A 6,616-nucleotide genomic window follows, 5' to 3' on the forward strand; every position below is an offset into this window, starting at 1 on the left:
CAGGCTTGGGAAGACAAGCCAGCAAATAAAGGATGGTCGAATGTGAATGTGGCTCTCAGCTCTCAGTGTGTCTGCAGGTGCCGTGTCAGAGCCAGAGCACCTCCATGTTCCCTCACCTCACCTGTCCACCTGGGCTGTGCTTCAAGTGGACTCCAGAAAGTCCAGCACCAGAGGCTTACCTCCATTTCTGGTGGCCTCAGGGCAGGTATTGGGGGGGGGCACCAGTGCATTTTTTGTCCACCACACCTGGCAGAGTTTGGGTCTAGGGTGGCCAGATTTAACAAAACAAATACATAACAAACAACCAAAACAGGATGCCCCGGTTTAATTTGAACTTTGGATATACAACAAATAATTTTAAGCATGTCCAAAATATTGCATGGGAATATATTTATATTAAAACTATTTGACGTTTATCCAAAATTTAAACTTAACTGGGTGTCCTGTGTTTTACGTGGCAACCCTAGCTGGATCTAGGGCTGTGCACCTCTGGCTTGATTGGGAAGGTCCTTGGGATACTTGTTTTCTGCAGCTTTGGTTGCAGATGGTGGTCACCGTGCTTTGGCCCTGCAGCTGTGACTACTAACACACACCCCTGTCGCCCCAGGGGTGCTGCTTGGTCGCGGGAGAGGAATGACCACCCGGAGCTTCAGCTCTCACCTTGCTCTCTAGTGCCCTCTCGTGGCGGAAGATTCAAGTGCCGCTGATAGAGACGGTGCACTCACTTTGCCCACCACTGCTAGGAGGTTCGAGGATGGGGTGGGGGTGACCATGGCTTTCAATCCGCACAGTGCAGCCCTCTGCCTTAGTCAGCACACGGGAAGCCCAGAAAAAGACAGCGCGGTCCCCTGCTAATCTGGAACGACTGCCTCTAAAGGAGGAAGGTGGATGGGGTCTCAGGATCACGGTGGATGTGGTGGCAAAAGCAGCAGTTGCAGGGACAGGGTGATGTGTAAGAAGCCTGAACCCTGAATTCAGATTGTAGATTCTTATGAAAAGGCTCCAAAGAAACCTGCAAGTACTGAACTGTTGGTTGAGGCATGGCTGGTGACTGTTAAGGAGAGGAGGGGACAACAATGTTGCCCCCCACCATCCTCCTCCACCTAATTCAGGCACCCTGAATGCCCCAGGGTCAGCAAACACCAGAAGGGTGTGGAATGTCCACAATTATCAAGGCAGGCCACTTTCCTTCCCCTGTTGGTCTGGTCAAGGTGATGATGAAACTTGAGAGCGACTCATACAAGGGGACAGAGTGGTGAAGAACCCTGCTGGAAGTAGGGGCGTCAGTGACTAATGGAGCTATTAAATCATAAATAGGGAGAAACTGCTGTCTTTTTAACATTAAGGCAAACACAATGTGCCTACCATGTGCCATGCGTCATCTAATCTAGACCCTAGAACAATAGCTATGATGCAGGTACTATTATGACCACCATTCCATAGACAAGGGGAAAGAGAGGCTCAGAGGAGATAAATTTGCACCCGGCTCAGTGTGACTCCACATGTTATGCTCACTCACTGTGCTTTGCTGAGGAGTTGTTGTTATGATCATCTGGCCAGGGACCCACGACCCATCCATTTTTCTTTTTTTAAAATTTATTTTTATTTTTTGCAAGACAAATTAAAAATTTTATTTATTTTTATTCGTACAACTTACAGGGTACCTATGCGATTCTGTTACACATATAGATTGCATAGTGGTCAAAACAGGGCTTTTAAAGTATCCTTCATCTGAATAATGTACACTGTCCCCATTAAGTAATTTTTCATTGTCCACCCCCCTCATACCCTGCATTGTTCTGAATCTCCATTGTCTATTATTCCAGTCCTTTCTTTTGAGATGGAGTCTCACTCTGTCACCCAAGCTGGAGTGCAGTGGTGTGATCTCAGCTCACTGCAACCTCTGCCTCCCGGGCTCAAGTGATTCTCGTGCCTCAGCCTCCTGAGTACAGGCGCCCGCCACCGCACCTGGCTAATTTTTGTATTTTTAGTAGAGATGGGATTTCACCATGTTGACCAGGCTGGTCTCGAACTCCTGACCTCATGTAATCTGCCCACCTTGGCCTCCCAAAGTGCTGAGATTATAGGCATGAGCTACTGTGCCTAGCCTCTATTATTCCACTCTTTATGTCCATGTGTACACATTTTTTCACACCCACTTAGGAGTGAGAACATGTGACATTTGACTTTCTATGCCTGGCATTTTTCACTTAAGATAATGACCTGCAATTCCAACCATGTTGCTGCAAAAGACATGATTTCATTCTTTTTTTAGGACTGAATAGTATTCCATTGTGTATATGTAGCGAATTCTCTTTTTCCATTCATCCATTACACTTAGGTTGGTTCCATATCTTTGCTGTTGTGAATAGTGTTTTGATAAACATATGAATGCAGGTGTCTTTTTGACGTAATGACTTCTTTTTCTCTGGGTAGATAGATACCCATTAGAAGGATTGCTAAACTGAATGGTAGTTCTACTTTTAGTTCTGTGAGAAATCGTCATACTATTTTCCACAGATGTTGTGCTAATTTACACCCCCACTAACAGTATATAAGAGTTCCCTTTTTTCTGCTTCATCACCAACATTTGTTGTTTATTGCCTTTTTAATAAAAGGCATTCTGATTGGGGTGAGATGATATTTCATTGTGGTTTTAATTTGCATTTCTCTATGATCAGTGATGTTGAACATTTTTTCGTATAACTGTTGACTATTTATATGTCTTCTTTAAAAAAGTCTGTTTATGGTCCTTTGCCCATTTTTTTGGGGAAAGGGTCTTGCTCTGTTGCCCAGGCTGGAGTGCAGTGGTTTGATCATGGCTTATGGCAGCCTTGACTTCCTGGGCTCGAGCCATCCTCCACCTCAGCCTCCCGAGTAGCTGAGACTACAGGCATGCACCACCACACCTAGCTAATTTTTGATTTTTTATAGAGACAATGTCTCACTATTTTGCCAAGGCTGGTCTCGAACTCTGGGACTCAAGCAATCCTCCCACCTTGACCTCTCAAAGTGCTGGGATTTTAGGCGTGAGCCACCATGCCTGGCTTGCCCACTTTTTAATAGGATTGTTTCTGTTTTTGTTTTTTGTTTTTGAGTTGTTCGAGTTCTTTGTATATGCTAGATATTAGTCCCCTGTTGAATGAATAGTTTGCAAATATTTTCTGCCATTCTACAAGTTGTTTATTCTGTTGATTATTTCTTTTCCTGTGCAGAAGCTTTTTAGTTCAAGTCCCATTTGTCTATTTTTTGTTTTGTTGCCTGTGTTTTTGAGGTCTTGGTCATAAATTCTTTACCTAGACAATGTTCAGAATGTTCAGGAGAGTTCTCTCTAGGTTTCCTTCTAGTGTTTTTATAGTTTTGGGTCTTACGTTTAAGTCTTTAATCCATCTTGAATCGATTTTTGTATATGATGAGAGGCAGGGGTCGTTTCATTCTTCTGCATATGGCAACCCAGTTTTCCTAGCACCATTTACTGAAAGAAGTGTCCTTTCCCCAATGTATGTTCATGTCAGCTTTGTCAAAACTCATTGGCTGTAAATATGTGGCTATATTTCTGAGTTCTCTACCCTGTTCCACTGATCTACGAGTCTGTTTTTATACCAGTACCATGCTGTTTCGGCTACTATAGCCTTGTAATATAATTTGAAATCAGATAATGTGATGCCTCCAGCTTTGTTCTTTTTGCTTAGGATTGCTTTGGCTATTTGGGCCTTTTTTGGTTTCATACAAATTTTGGGATTTTTTTTCTAAAAATTTTTTTCTAAAAATTCTCTGGAAAATGATATTGGTATTTTGATAGGGATTGCATTGAACCTGTAGATTGCTTTGGGAAGTATGGTTGTTTTCATGGTGTGAATTCTTCCAATCCATGGTCCGACCCATCCATCTTTGAAGGATTCGTGCCTCTACTTCCACTTCAGACTTCTGTTGCCTGCCTGGCCTGGTTGCTTCACTGGGTCCCATTCAGCTTGTCTGGGAGAGGAGCCCAAGAGTAGGTATACTGAAGCTCTTGGAACCAAAGAGAACATTTAACGATGTTAAAGGATTTGGGGGCTGTGAGCAGCAATGATGGCCATAGTCTCTTCAAGATGGGAGTGGACTGGGATCGGGCCCGGACAAGAGACCCTGAAGGCCTGGCCTGGGTGGTTGACCAGGAGCAGGTAAAGGCGGAGATGGAGAAGGAGTATTTAGGGAAGAGGGCCCTGATCAAAGCCAGGGAGGCCTCCCCTGTGGTGAGGGCTACAGAGTGTGCAGGCCCATCTGAATGTAGAGGCCAGGCAACCTCTATGTTCAGAGCTCAGCTCCTGAGGGACATGCTCAGGTTGGTGAGAGTAACCAGGCCGTGTCCTGGTGTCTCTCTCCTTCCACGTCACTCACCCCACTTACCATGGGCCATTAAGTCCTGCCTCTTTTACTTTCTTTATATCTCTAGAAACTCTCCCTCCTTTCTATCCACATGCAGCTGCTTTAAATCAAGTCTTCATCACCTCTTCCCAAGGACAATTGCAATGGCTTCCTAAGAGTGTTCATGTCTCTAACCTTGGTCCTTGTCACTCTACCTCCTCCCTCAGAGTGAGCTTTCTATCTTGTTTCTGCCTTGCATCCTAGGCCCAATAGCTTTTCTTATCTTTGGGTTAAAGTTCAAGTTCCTTGGCTTGGTATACAAGGTCTTTCATGATCAAGACTCAGCTGATCGCTACAGATTCAACTCTCACCTGTTTGGAAACTTTTGCTGTAGCTGGTTTGTGTCCTTGGCGGTTAGTCTCCTGAGAGTAGCATGCTGCTTCACGCCTTTCATCATCACCGACCACTCTTCTCCCATTCATTACACTCTGTCCCTTGAATGCAACAAGTTGTTTGCACCACAGGGTCTCTGTACCTGCTCTTTTGTCTTCCTGGAATTTTATTTCCTCATATCTTTGTTTTGATTTTTTGAGACAGGGTCTCGCTCTGTTGCCCAGGCTGGAGTACAGTGGTGCGATCATAGCTCACGGCAGCCTCCTGAGTAGCTGGGACTACAGGTGGACACCACCACGCCCAACTAATATTTTGAGATTTTTGTGGAGATGCATTTCCTCTCCTTTGGGTGACACTCTCTTTTTCTTCCATCAGGTCTTGTATCAGTTTCACCTCCTCGGAGTGACTTCTCTGACTGCGGTAGCTGAAGGAGTGTTTTCTCTCTTTGTCACTGTCTTAGCACTACAGCATGCTCCACTATCTGAAATTATTCCATGTACCTCTGAATTTATGTATATCCCCTTTTCACTTGCCTATGCTAGACTGTAAGCACCATGGGGGCAGAAAATTTGTTTGTTCCTTATATGTCTAGCACCTAGAATAGTGCCTGGCACGTTATACTCAATAAAACAAATGAACCTGTTGAATGCATGATTGATGCATGAATGAATGAATGGTAGGCACTCAGCTAGTGTTTGCAGAATCAGTGAGTGAATGGGGCTTGATACCCTCTAATATGCAACAATTGATTCAATGATATTACTTAAGCACTACCTATGTGCCAGACCCTAGGCATCCCTTCAGATGGACCCACTGCCACCCCCTGCCCCGTGCCCCTGGGATCCCTCTCTTGGGGAGACTCTCTATCCCTCAGCCAGGTAACTACCCTGGCTGCTTCTCCTTGTCCATATTTGATGTAGAGGGAGCTCAGCATGGTTTGGGCAGTTTGGGCAGAGGTGGAGCAATGGGGTTTTTTCCTTTTTCCTAGCCACCTGGCCTTGGAAAAGTCACTTCACCTCTCAGAGCTCAGTGTTCCTCATGGGCAAGAAGAGCAAATGAAGGCCACCTTGGAATATTGTATCAGTTGCACCTACAATCTCTCATTGTAATCTATAATATAGAGCAGTGAAGTGCCCAGCATAGTGCCTGGCACAAAGTGGGGCTTCAGAAATGCTGGCTCTTCTGGTTTTCCTAAGCTCTGGGGGTAGCAAGTTTCCAACCTACCTGGGGAGGAATGGGTGGGAACAGGACATGCCTGCCCCAGTGACCAGGCTTTCTTAGGAGACCTGTACTGTGTCCTTCTCACTGTTTGCTAAGAAGAGAAAGAGAAAGGGGAAGGTGTGAGAAGGAGGAGGAGGAGAAGGGGAATGGTTTGGGAAAAGTGGTAGAGAGTCTTATGGAAAGTAGGGGAGAGTTCCATGAATTTTTGTTGCTTTTAGTAAGTCGCCCCCTTCTTGGATTAGTTTGGCTCCAGGAGACAGATTTAAAATGGGCTTTTCTATATCTTTCATGCTAGGGATGGACTGAATGTTCCTGGGGATGATTGGTTTGCCAAGGTGCTGTCCCTTCTCTACCTGTAGGTACAGGTGAGGGCGGCAGAGGCCCTGGCAGCTGAAGGAGGCTTTGCAGGGTACTCTTTATTGTGTGGTCCATGCCCTCACTGGGTATGACTGTTTTTCTGCATTCTGAGCACTGACCTGAAGCTTCTAGGGTAGGGGGACTGTGGGAGGTGGGCCAGTCGGAGGGCGCCCAGAATTTCCTGGACCCCATCACCTCTGTGCCTATGGCAGACGTTGCAAACTGAGTACAAGCCTTTATCTTTACTGAGCTGGTGTGTGCCCAGGAATCTTTCTTTTCTTTCTTTCTTTCTTTTTTT

This window comes from Mandrillus leucophaeus, unplaced genomic scaffold (assembly GCF_000951045.1).
Source record: "Mandrillus leucophaeus isolate KB7577 unplaced genomic scaffold, Mleu.le_1.0 Scaffold419, whole genome shotgun sequence".
NCBI classification, from domain to species: domain Eukaryota; kingdom Metazoa; phylum Chordata; class Mammalia; order Primates; family Cercopithecidae; genus Mandrillus; species Mandrillus leucophaeus.